Raw genomic sequence first — 13,320 nt, 5'->3', positions numbered from 1 at the left:
CTGAACCCAGATCTGCTGGGATCTGCTTGAATTCCCAGGCCATAGGATTTCTCTGTCTCAGCCAAATCTCCACATCCTTCCTGAGAGCAGTACAAAGCCTGAATGGAGTGACTTCCTGGATGGCTGCATTTGGTCCACCTGCCTTTTTGCTAGGTTGGAGGAGCAGAAAGGATACAGATCTACAGTAAACTGCTTGAGCCAAGCTTTATGGATGTCTGAACCCACCCAAAGCCAGAAATAACTAAAAGCAAAACTAACACCCTACTGTCTCTCCTGGGTACTGGGAGGATCTTCTTTTAAACAAGGGTCTGTGCTTTGCCAGAAATTAATAATGTTTTGAATTAACTGGTGGTGGCCAGAATTTAGCAGCAGATTATATGGATATATAGTCAGCCTCTGGTTATGCTGCCATCCCATGAACCAGAACCACAAAAGAAGACTTCAGTTCTTAGAAGTAACATGTTGCAACCAGGCGTGGATTCAGCGAGGGAGCTAAGGAGTTATTCTTCTCTGTACCCTCTTCAACCACCCAACACAGCACATGCATCATACCAGAGGAAGAGAAGGCAACCGCAGATGCCTGCATGACTGCTGACGCTGTGGCATCCTTGACACTCATTAGTCTCTGAGGTGCCTTTCCCTGGGGAGTGCTGTGTAACACTCTTCATGCAGGTTCACCTTAGTGCTTTAGTTGTCTAAGTACTAACCAACCAGTTTCAACACAGTCTTAGGCTGTTGCAGTGATCTAGGGATGGATGGGAACTCAGCGTCACAGGTGAGTTAAGTGAGGCTGGCCTGCAGACATGATTATAGAACCATAGAATGGTTCGAATAGGAAGGAACCTTAACGATCATCCAGTTGCAACACCCCTGCCATGGGCTGGAACACCTACTGCTCAATCACATTGCTCAAAGATGCATCCAACCTGGCCTTGAACACCTCCAGAAGCAAGGCAGCCACAGCTTCTCTGGGCAACCTGTACCAGTGCCTCACCACCATCACAAGAAAAAAATTCTTCTTAATAATTCATTTGAATCTCCCTTCTTTCAGCTTAAACCACTTTCTTCTCATCCTATCCTTGCATTCCCTGACAAAGAGCCCTTCTCCAGCTTTCCTATAGGCTCCCTTTAATTACTTGAAGGCTGCTATTACGTTTCCCCGGAGCCTTCTCTTCTCTAGGCTAAACAACGCTGTGCTAAGACCATGTTACTCCCCTTCTGGAACAGTGGTACTTCCCAGCTCGGCAGGACATCAGAATCTGGATGTCTACATCAAGCAGTGTGGGCTCCTCTTTACTCTTTCATTAGACCCACCCTAACATCCTTCAGACTTAACAGTGAGGACATTGATCTCTGCCAGGAATGTCTGCAGTTTGTTTCATCAAATGCTTCAGTCTTATTGGGGAGGGTTCACAGTTAGAAAACCCAGTTCCGTTTTTGAGACACTCAAATTTTGAGCTAGGAGAGAAAGAAACTGATTTCCAAGACATGATACCTTATCCTACTTTGTCAGAATATCCTAAAAAAGTAAATCAGATCCCAGAGGTGCAACTGCCTGGGAGAAATGAGGGGTATTTTTCTCCATTTCATATCCTTTAATTAACTTTTAATTGTACAGTTGGGCACATCTTAGAAACACCAGACTTCAGTCAGAATGAGAACCTATTTCTGCAGTATTCCCTTCTTCCCATGTAACAATGCTCTCCATAGATGTAATTATCCACCCATCCATCATTATCACAGTGCACACATGAGTGGATTCAGATGTGCAGATCTCTCTGCTGTGGCTCAATCATTTTCTGCAATGGTTACTGAGCCCATTCATTAAATAATGGTCTCTGCTTTGCAGTAATGATATGTTGCTTAAAGAGAGCTCCTCTCTATTTATATTATTTACCTGGCAGTGAGCCCACTCCAATCATTTATAAAAAAAAAAAAGTTATCCAAAGAGATGAGATGTTTATACAGATGGCAAGAAGATTCCCAAATCATAGCAGCAAATACTCAAATCTTTAAACTTTTCTATGGGATGTAAACCCTCACGCTCCAGGATATCTGCCAGCTGTAGTTGATGGGGTCAAGAGGAGAGCAGGGGGAATAAGTTTTCTTTGTCTTGGTGGATGAGGTAGAAAAGCGGGGATGGTGGGGAAAAGGGATTCATTTTGATTTCACCTGAAATAAAATTTTGGTCTTAGGGATTTTTGGCAAAGACATCCTGGAAAAACAAAAAAGAAATGCTAGGGAAAAAATGAGATAAATGAGGAACAAGACATTAAACACTCAAGTTAGTTAACACTTCTCTTCAACTTCACATTTGAAGAAGAGAAAAGGCACATTACAAATAACTATAACTATAACTATACATAAGCATGGATGGTCTCTGATCTCTTCTCTGGAGTAACAAGCGATAGGACAAGAGGAAACAGCCTCAAGTTGCACCAGGAGAGGTTTAGACTGAATGTTAGGAAAAAATTCATTACTGAAAGAGTGGTGCAGCTTTGGAAGAAGCTGCCAAGGGCAGTGGCAGAGTCTCCATCCCTAGAAGGGTTCAAAATACATGTAGCTGTGGCACTTTGGGACATGGTTTAGAAGGCATGATGGTGTTGGGCTGAAGGTTGTATTGGATGATTTTCTTTTCTAACATTAATGATTCTGTGATTCTATGGCTCTATGAAAACTATTTCTCTTCTTTAAAAGCATATTCCTTGGTAGAGATATTATTTTCACAATACTGATCAGACTTTGCTCAAAATTATTACTTCTTCCACAGGCAAATTATCTCCTTACTTCTCAGCAGAGCTTCAGGCGTCATTTTGCCAGAACAGCTGGCCATTACTAAAGAAAGAGAATGCTGAATAGTCATTTGAGATGTATGAAAGCTCTTGTCTTCTCATACACAGGCATTGTCTTTCTCTCCCTGAAAACTAAAAGCACATTAAAATGTTTTCATTGGCCCATCTGTTAGCAGAGAAGGCTTTGTGAAATCTGTGTGAACTTCCATTGATATATGGTACTCTATTAACTATCTGAGCCGTGTTGATCATTTATTATTCATTGTTTAGATTTATAGTGGTGTTAATAGAATAAATAGTTATTATAAATGCCCCTGTTGTCTAGGGCAAGATTGTAAATATAGCAGAAAAAAAGATTGAGTGAAAGACCACCCTTTTTTCCAGTAATCCTCCCTAACCATGGTTTGATTCCACATCTCCTGATGGTGTGAAGAACATTATTACAAGAGATCTGTACTGTGATTTACAGTGAAAAACAAAGTCTGGGCCTTTATTTTTTAAGTGACCCTGGAGAAAAGAAAAGACCAGATGGTGTAGAAAGAATCACTCTTTTAGAAATGTCTGACTTGTTACTTTCTACTTTTAGGCATGTGTTTACCAGGGTTTATAGGACATGAATGCCTGTCTCCATAGAACAAAAGTTGTACCACCACCAGAACAACTGTTACCTCCTGCCCTGATGGCAAGAGGAGCAAAGAGGTGATGATCATTCCTCCTAGACATAAGGAAGAAATTCTTCACAATGTGGGTGGTGAGTCACAGGAACAGTTTGCCCAGGAAAGCTGTGGGTGCTCCATCCCTGGAAGTGTTCAAGGCCAGTTTGGATGGGGGCTTGAGCAGCCTGATCCAGAGAGACGTGTTGGAATTAGATGATCTTTAAGGTCCCTTCCAACCCAAACCATTCTACAAAAGATCTAAACAGGTTTCTCTTTTACCGTGTATAGGAACCGGTATCAACCAAGCATGCCTACTGCCCATATCAGGTTCACATGGAGGCAGGTGACCCCCATGAGTGTTGGAAAGTCCATCTCTCCACATGCTGAGATTGCATTTCATTCACACTTGGAAAATTTACTTTTGGTAGAGCTATTGTGGACTCAGCAGTACATAACTGAAGCAGCGGCTGAGACTGCTCTCTCAGAGTGAACACTCTCTTGCAGTGACCTACATACGTCCTCAGTTATTTTTATCTATTTGTGTATTTTTAATGTGTCCTGCTTATTTTGTGGGCTTGGACAAAAGTCTGTTGGTGTTAACAGGAAAGTTCTACAGGCTGAACAACCACAACTCTGTCTCAGCAGGTTCTCAGAGCAGAGGTACTCCAGCCCTCTGACCATTTTTGTAGCCCTCTTTTGGACCCATTCCAACAGCTCCATTTCCTTCTTATGTTGAGGATCCCAGAACTGGACATAATACTCCAGGGATAATATATATATAAAGAAGTTAGAAGTTAGGAGAATATCCAGATCCAGTGCATTTAGAGACAAGAACAAAGTCAATCTTCAGCCCAGGCAGCCAAGAAATATGGAGCTTATAATGTGGATATAGGTTTAGCCATGGAAAACCGTCTCGATTTCATCCCGAGATCTTTACCAGCTCACATCCCTGGCTTATTAAACACTGCTTTGCATTTATAGACTTGGTGAATCTTTTGAACTTTTCTTTCCACATTTTTGTACATGTATACGTTATTGACATTTTTTGGCTCAGACATTTTTATGTGAAACCCACAAATGTTTCATTCCCATGGTAGTTGAGGTTGCTAGTCTTCAAATAGCCCTGGTTCACATCCCTAGCTGGGTTTACCTATATTTGCCTTTGCCTTCTGCTGATGGAGTTTTCAGCTAAACCACCACATTTGCAGGGTTTTCCCACAACCATGGAATAAGAAGTAGCTAACATTTTTCCCTCTGTTTTTTTTTTTTTTTTTTTAAATGAAGGATGATATTTTTAAGTAGTCACAGGAATCCAGAAGTCATAACTATTGGGGAAGAAAAAAAAAGTGATACTTGCAGTAATAAATTGGCAGTTATGGAAAAGCAGGCTTGTGGTTTGCTATTTATACTTGCGTCTGATCCGTTTGGCTCTTGTCTGAACTAGATCATTGAAAGGATTGCTGCTTCCTTGGTATTACACCAAACATATCTTTGGTATGAAAATTATCATTGTACAGATGTGTTCCTTGGGTTGCATCCTGCACACGCATACCTCGTAGTAAATCAGAAACAGCTTCAGGAAAGGAAGCAGATTTACATGGATCTAAAACTGGAGTCTATCTCTGTGCCTCCTGTATATATTTCTATCGGACTCTGAGATTTGTTTGACTTACTATGATTGAATACTCAGCTAATGTTGATATTAGCATCTAATGTAGAAGAAATATTGCCAGAGCTGCTGGCAACCTACATTCGACCAAAGCTGATGGATTGGTTTTGGGGTGGGATTCACCTCAGCTAATTTTACAGTTCTATGTTTGAGTTGGTCAAACCCAGGCTCAGCAGAGGATTTGCAATCCTTTCAGTGACGCAAAGTAGTACAAAGCCTAGAGCCAAACATCATAGAATGGTTTGGGTTGGAAGAAACTTTAAAGCCCATGCAGTTCTAACCCCCCTGCTATGAGCAGGGATACCTTCCACTGGATCAGGTTGCTCAGAGCTTCATCCAACCTGGCCTTGAACACCTCCAGGGAGGGAACATTCATGATTTCTCTGGGCAACCTGTGCAAGTGTCTCACCACTCTCACAGATCCCCACTTAATAATCCTCCTGCCCTTTATCCCCCTCCATCATCTTTTGTTAAATTGTGATGCTTAATTGAGCATTCAGAAGTCAAGGGTTTTTTTCATCTTTATATGGGTGAGAAGATGATTGAAGTAGAGGGTGGGAAAAGAAGATAGAAATGCTTTGAAAACCGAGTGTTGATTTCCCAGAAATAAGAGTTTTTCTGTCCTGGTGAGAGATAGGACATCTGAGTGCATTTCTGATGGTGAAGTCCTTATATTCACCAGAAAGATATGATAAGGGTTTCAGTTTTATCCTTTTTAATCAAGTGACTGCATGAAGAGGTCTATTTCTAAGCCAGGCCAGGATACAGGAAATATAGATATTTATATTCTCAAATCATCTTTGAAAATGCCTCATTATTCCGGAAAGCTGGGAACATTTTAATGAGATATCTTACGAGCTCTCATGACTAACTCCTGCTCTTGAAAATGGCCCTAGGAGCAAATCTTTCTGCAGAGAAACCCTAGTTTTGATTGAGACAAAAGACTTTGAAGAAGCTTCACTTTTGTTAAGCTGTTATGAGGGGAGGAATAAAGTTTTGCAAAAGTCATGTAGAACTCTTTAATCTTTCCTTCAATTTTGAAATATTTAATGAAATATCATTAATGCTACCTCAGTATTGCTGGTTGAAATGTAGTATTTGTTGTTTAAAAAATAACAAGTGTAGCTTCTTCCCAGTACTCACTAAAAATTTTATCTTTTCTGGAGCAAAGTGTCTTCTGTCTGTGTTGAAATGGGGTAATGTGACACTTTCCCTGCTTTGTGGGAAACTTCAAAGCTTATTTCTATTTGGAACAAAGAATATGTTTGTTCATGTTGATTTCCCATAAAATGGAAATGTTGAGTTTTGACCAGCTGGATATGAGATCATGAATGTTTATCTCTATCCACCAAGGTGCACGCATTAAGGGATATACCGACTCTTCCAGCAGCATAACTTTGGTGTTATACTCTGCCAGTGCTTTAAATTCTGCCTCTTCTGGATCCATTGCACACTGATTTTAATGTGCAACAAAACAAACACTTTTTCCCCCCAACATTAGCCTTAATCCTAGAAACTTTGTATTACAGGCAGGAGCAAAACAAGGCAATATATTCCATCCCAGATCTCCAACTGTATCTTGGGATGCATCAAAAGAAGTATAGCCAGCAGGTTGAGGGAGGGGATTCTGCCCCTTTATTCCTCTCTTGTGAGACCTCACCTGAAGTCCTGTGTCCAGTTCTGGAATCCTCAACACAAGGAGAAGGAGCTTTTGGAACGGGTCCAGAGAAGGGCCACATGGATGATCAGAAGGATGGAGCACCTCCCATATGAGGACAGGCAGAGAGAGTTGGGATTGTTCATCCTGGAGAAGAGAGGGCTCTGAGGAGGCTTTATAGGGACCTTCCAGTACCTGAAAGGGACCAACAGAAAAGCTGGGGAGGTTTTTTTTATAAAGGCACATAGTGATAGAACTAGGGGGAATGGGTATGAACCGGAGAGGGGCAGAATTAAACTAGACATAAGGAGGAATTTCTTCATGATGAGGGTGGCGAGGCACAGGCAAGAGTTGCCCAGAGAAGTTGTTGATTCCCCATCCCTTGAGGTGTTCAAGGCCAGGATAGATGGGGCTTTGGGCAGCCTGATCCAGTGGGAGGTGTCCCTGCCCATGGCAGGAGGGGTGGAATTAGGTGATCTTTAGGGTCCCTTCCAACTCAAACCATTCTATGAGTCTATGATTCTATAATATTACAAGATACCAAGAAAATCAAGATTTCATCTTTCAGAATGTCTCATTCACAGTGCTTTGGAAAGCACATTCAGTAGATCTGAACAATTTAACAGGCAAATATATTTCATTTCTATAAAGAAGACATCAGTGAATTGTTTGGCCAAATACAGCATAATCTCCCTTTGACAGAAAAAAATAATATTGTGTAAATGCATTCATTCAGACCAATCTTATAAAAACTGTCTGTGAAGTGTGACAGGAGAAACTAGTTGAATATTAAAGGGCTTTCTATCTGTCACTAGAAAGTACGTCCCCTGCTATATTTATTGCCCTTCAGCTGTTGAGACACATAGGATAGTATTTATCTTATCTAAATTTAGCCTCCAAAATGTTAGACAGCTGGAATCCCAGCTATGTGAGGGATTAGCCTAGACAAATTTTGTGTGGCAGATGCTTTAGATAAGCAAAATTTCCTGAGATGATTCCGAGTCATAATGTAGGATCTGAAGTTTCAGGCTTCTATTAAGAACAGGCGAAGGAAGGAATTAACTCAGAACGACGGAATGTTTCTTAGCACTGTATTCAAATCATCTAATGATATGGAAAAGGAGTTTATTTCATCACATCCAAGACTGAAGAATGGATCTCATTTCCCACCCTTGCTCCCAGCGAGGCAACCAAGAAATCTGTAACTCTTTTCACACTAAATCTGCTGAATGAATAAGTGAGCAAACAAATAAATCTCACTCCTCTTTCCACATAGCAGCAGCAGAGAGAAGAAATCTATTGATCAAAATCCAGAGAACTTAAGTTATGCAAAACCACTTGGTTGACATCTGTCGCAGTGGGTCTGAAAATACCAGCTTCAGCTGGGAATTTCACTGGTGTCTAATTAAACTGCTGTGTACATTGGTAGTGAGAGTGAACTAGCAAGGATCTATTTTCTTTTCCAAGGTCCAGCACCTGGGTCATGGCAACCCCTAGGTATCAATACAGGCTGGGGGATGAAGGGATTGAGAGTAGCCCTGCCACAAAGGACTTGAGGGTATTGGTGTCTGAAAAGCTGGACAGAAGTGTGCAACGTTTGCTCACAGCCAGAATGCCAACAGTATCCTGGGCTACATCCAAAGAAGTGTGGCCAGCAGGTCGAGGGAGGGGATTCTGTCCCTCTACTCCACCCTAGTGAGACTCCACCTTCAGTAGCATGTTCAGTTCTGGAGTCCTCAGCATAGGAAAGACATGGACCTGTTGCAATGTGTCCAGAGGAGACCACAAAAATTATCAGAGGGATGGAACTTCTCTGCTATGACCACAGGCTGAGAGAGTTGGGGTTGTTCAACCTGGAGAAGAAAAGGGTCTGGGGAGACCTGGTTGAAGCCTTCCAGTCCTTAAAGGGAGCTTGCAAGAAAGACAAGATCAAACTTTTTACCAGGATCTGTTGTGGTAGGACAAAGGGTAGTGGGTTTTAGATTGAAAGAGGTGAGATTCAGATTAGAATAAAAAGAAGAATTTTTTTATGCTAAGGGTGGTGAAACACTGGAACAGTTTGCTCAGAGAGGTGATCAGTGTTCCACCCCTGGAAACACAATGTTGGACACAGGTTCGAGCAACTTGATCTGGTTGAAGATGTCCCTGCTCTTTGCAGGTGGATTGGACTAGGTGACATTGAAAGGTCCCTTCCAATCCAAACCATTATATGATTCTTTTGCAGTTCTATGCTATAAATAGTTGGCTATTGCTGGGCCAACACTGAAACTGGAAAAGAAAAGCTCTGAACTTTCAGTGTCCCATCTAAATATCTCCAAAGCAAAGGTGAACCAAAGACTGGGTAGTTTATGTTTCTTTTCCATGAAGGTTTCCAAACTTCTCATATCTAGACAGTCAAGAAAACGCTCAGACATCCATACTTGGGATTCAGGTCTTACATCTGTCTCAACATATGGAAATGTTTGGTTCTTCATGGAGTGAGAAGGATCCCTAAAGTGCTATTAGGTCAAGAACAGTGATATCATCATAAATACCACCTTACAAGAGAGCACTTGGAATTTTAAGGCGTTGACTCCCACTTGTATTAGTACAAATTAGGCACCCCATTATGTTTAAGGGTGAGGATCACAGAGTTCTTCTATTGCCTTACTCCTAGGACAGCCCAGTTCTGAGAACTTTGTATTATCACATGAAAGAGTGATCCATAAAAAAAGGGCTTGGTTTCTTTCTCCCTCTTCTTATGACAACATGAATACTTATTCCAATATTACCTATGCTTTCTCATTCCGATAACGTAAAACACCCCAAATTTTAATTAAAGCAACTGTTGTCTCTTCTTTACAGATAAGAAAACAAGGTTGTTTGCCCATTAGTTTGTTGTGTTTACAGGAAATGCAGATGGGCGAAGCTCTTCACACACCTGTAATGAATTCTGGGTAGACTTAATGAAACATAAGAATCTCCCCTCTCTTCCCATTCCCCCCTGAACAGTGCAGTCAAGTTGAAAATTAACAGGAGCTCTCAGAACTTGAGCAATATTTTTTTACAGACAGAATTTCCATAGATTTTTGAGCGCTGTTTCCATCCTCATCCTTCTCCTCTATGCTTTGATTCCTTTTTGAATTTGCTTTAAATGTCTATGTAGCATCCTGAACAAGGTGTCTTCTTTGCCTGTGAGGATACCATCTGACCCTACTAACCCAAAGTGTAGGTATCTGAGGACCGGAGAAACTGGAGAGGGGCAGATTTAGACTAGACATAAGGAGGAATTTCTTCACTGTGAGAGTGGTGCGGCACTGGAACAGGATGTCCAGGGAAGCTGTGGATGCCCCATCCCTGGAGGTGGCCTTGGGAAGACTGATCTGGTGGGAAATGTCCCTGCCCATGGCAGGGGGTTGGAACTAGATGATCTTTTGGGTCCCTTCCAACCCAAACTATTCTATGATTCTATGGTTCTGTGAGCGGGTGGGTGACTGAAGGACCCCAAGGATAAGACAAGGTTCAAGGTGAAAGCAGGAGCTCGTTCCCTCTTCTTGGCCGGTCTGTTTCCTACACCAGGGCCTTTGCTCCAAGTTTGTTGTTTATCGCAAGCCAATCTTAGCAAAGAGCCATCTGCTTCTCTCCTTGACCTGAGACTCCACTAAGCTTTGTTTTTTGAAACCTCAGACTGGATTAAGGAGTGGCTAATCCCTGAGGGTCAAGCAGCTTTGTGAATAGTAACAGAAACGGAGCACCACATGATCTACACGATGGTGTCAGATATTCAGCAGCCTAAGATAAAGGACATGAAGCCAACATCCCCTTGTAAACAGTTAATTATGTTCTTTACATCTCTGTGTTTCTTTTTCCTGCTGGCTTTTCCCTCTTACAATCCCAGACAAGATAATTACTGTTATCACAGGATAAGCATGCAGCCAAGAGGTTCCAGTTGCCATCAGTAGTGTATTTTTAAGCCTTTGCAGCTGACGTGCCATTTTAAGATTCAGGCTGGCTTATCCTTGGCCTTCATAACTTTGTATAACCTGTGGCTGGGAGGCAGGAAGAACTGGAAGAAAGGATGAAGTAGCTCAGTGAAGATAAGTGCAGACCAATGGGAGACATGGGATGGATGATGTAGCCAGGGAGGGAAAGGTCGTGAAAACTTAACTCTGCAGATGGAGGGAGTGAATTCAGCCTGAGATGAGAGGTGAGAAAAAGAGGGGAAGAAATAAGAGGTAATGGGTTTAAACTAAAAGAGGGTGGATTTAGACTAGATATAAAGAAGAATTTTTTGGTTATGAGGGTGGTAAAGGTCTGGCACAAGTTGTCCAGAGAGGCGGCAGATGTCCCATCCCTGGAAATATTCATGGTCAGGTTGGACAGGTCTCTGAGCAATCCAATCTGGTTGAAGCTGCACCTGCTCATTGCAGGGGGGGGGGTGAAATTAATGGCCTTTAAAGGTTCCTTTCAACTCAAACCATTTTATGACTCTATGATTCTCTGAATATGTCCTAACAACTAGCTGATGAAAATAAAGAGAAGGATCCAGCTCAGCCTGAGAAGCAAAATTAGTTTCGATGTAGAAAGAAACCTTCTCTTTCTGTATAGTCTCCTACCTCTGTTACTAGCCTGTCTCATGCTATGACGGGACAGCAAGGCTGCCCTATCATTGGACCTTGCTCTAATACTTGAATAGTAACCAAATACACTCTCTCTCACTTTCATATTCTCCCTCTTGCCCATCCAAATGTTCATGAATTCATCTTTCTTCCTCTTTGCACTCTAATACACTCCTATCAAGGGCCCTTTGCAACAGAAGCACTCAAGCCCTTGTTCCAGAATGCTCATATACTGCTCATCCCTCCACCTCTATCTCCAAGGTATCTGTTTGACTCTTTCCAGAATGAATATTAATTTTCTTTCTAGCAAAGTTCTTTACATAGCCACATCTGTGCATCCTAAGCACAGAGCAGATGCTTCCTAAACTACTTATGGTGCTCTGTGACACTCTAAAACTTTCATGTGAGGTGGAAAATTAATGATGCAGTGAAGTCAAAAATTATCAGGAATCCTTTGTTAGTCCTTCATCAATCTTTCCCCAATGGTGTCAGTACTATCTGTTTATTGATTCCTGCTTTGCAATTTGGCTAAACTAAAGAACTCCTGAGTTTAAACAGCCCAAATTACAATTGAAAACATGTTAAGACTTGGAAATCTTAAGAGAAAAATCAATAGTGTTCAAATAGACTTTCAAGATAAGAGATGGTGCCTGTGAGCAGAACCATTGGTGTCACTGACAACTTTGTGTGTACGTTTGAACTAACATTTGTTGCTGTTCTCCTCTGGGAGATAGATAATCCAGCAGATAACAGTTTTCAGTCATTGCTGCATCTGTCTGGTTTTACATTGAGGCTAAGGAGTTTGTGCTTCTTGGCAATGCCAGTTCTACTAGAGTTCCCTGGGGTTTTCCAGCATTCCCTATTCTGATGTAGAATGTCCCTGCCCTGTTGAAAGTGGATCATGAGCTTCTTTGAGCACAACTGATTCTGCCTGCAATGGATATAATGCGCCTGACAAAAGCAAACTACCATTTAAATAAACATTTGTCAGATTACAGTAGCTGCCTTCAGAGGCTTATATCCAAAATCAACTGAAGAAAGAACAAGAGAGCAGGAAACATGCCGGAAAAATTATCCTGAGATAAATATTATTAAAGTTTATTTTTCTACTTTATTTTAATGAAGTAATAGTTGGGGATATTACACAGATGAAAACACATTAGCTAACTTGGTTTGCATCTTACGTCACAGTTTTTCATCTTCTAGGCTTTCCTAACATTGGATTCTGGTGAATTTAGACTATACTTTCCTGTACAGGCATAGATCTATTGGAGTGAGTCCAGAGGAGGAGATGATCAGAGGGCTGGAGCAGTTCCTGTATGAGAACAGGCTGAGAGAGTTGGGGTCGTTCAGCCTGGAGAACAGAAGGCTCCAGGGAGACCTTAGAGCAGCCTCACAGTTCTTAAAGGGTCCTGCAGGAAAGGCAGGAAAGTGGTCTTTATCAGGGAGTGTAGTGATAAGCCAGTTGCAGTGGTTTTAAGCTGGAAGAGGGGAGCTTTAGATTAGATATTGGGAAGAACTATTTTCCTGTGAGAGTGGTGAGGCACTGGAACAGGTTGCCCAGAGAAATGATGGCTGTCCCATCCCTGGTGGTGTTCAAGGCCAGGTTGGATGGGGCCTTGGGAAGCCTGATCCAGCGGGATGTCCCTGCCCATAGCAGAGGGGTTGGAACTGGATGATCTTTAAGGTTCCTTCCAACCTGAACCGTTCTATGATGTGGAAAAGAGGAACCCTGGTGGATGCATGCCTTGACTATCGGAACAAAGTTATAGTGAGCATGCAAGCTCGATGATTTTCTATTGGGTGTATGATACGCCTAGCACATCTGAAATTCTTTTATGTGCAAAGATGTGTTTCTGACTACTTTGGGCTGTTTGAGGTGACAAGCAAAAGCTGAAAGGATAGTGTTCTGCAAGATATTAAGTGGTAAAAGCCCAGGGACATTTCA

Source organism: Cuculus canorus, chromosome 2 (genome assembly GCF_017976375.1).
Source record: "Cuculus canorus isolate bCucCan1 chromosome 2, bCucCan1.pri, whole genome shotgun sequence".
Taxonomy (NCBI): Eukaryota; Metazoa; Chordata; class Aves; order Cuculiformes; family Cuculidae; genus Cuculus; species Cuculus canorus.
Note: the sequence above shows the minus strand (reverse complement) of the source record.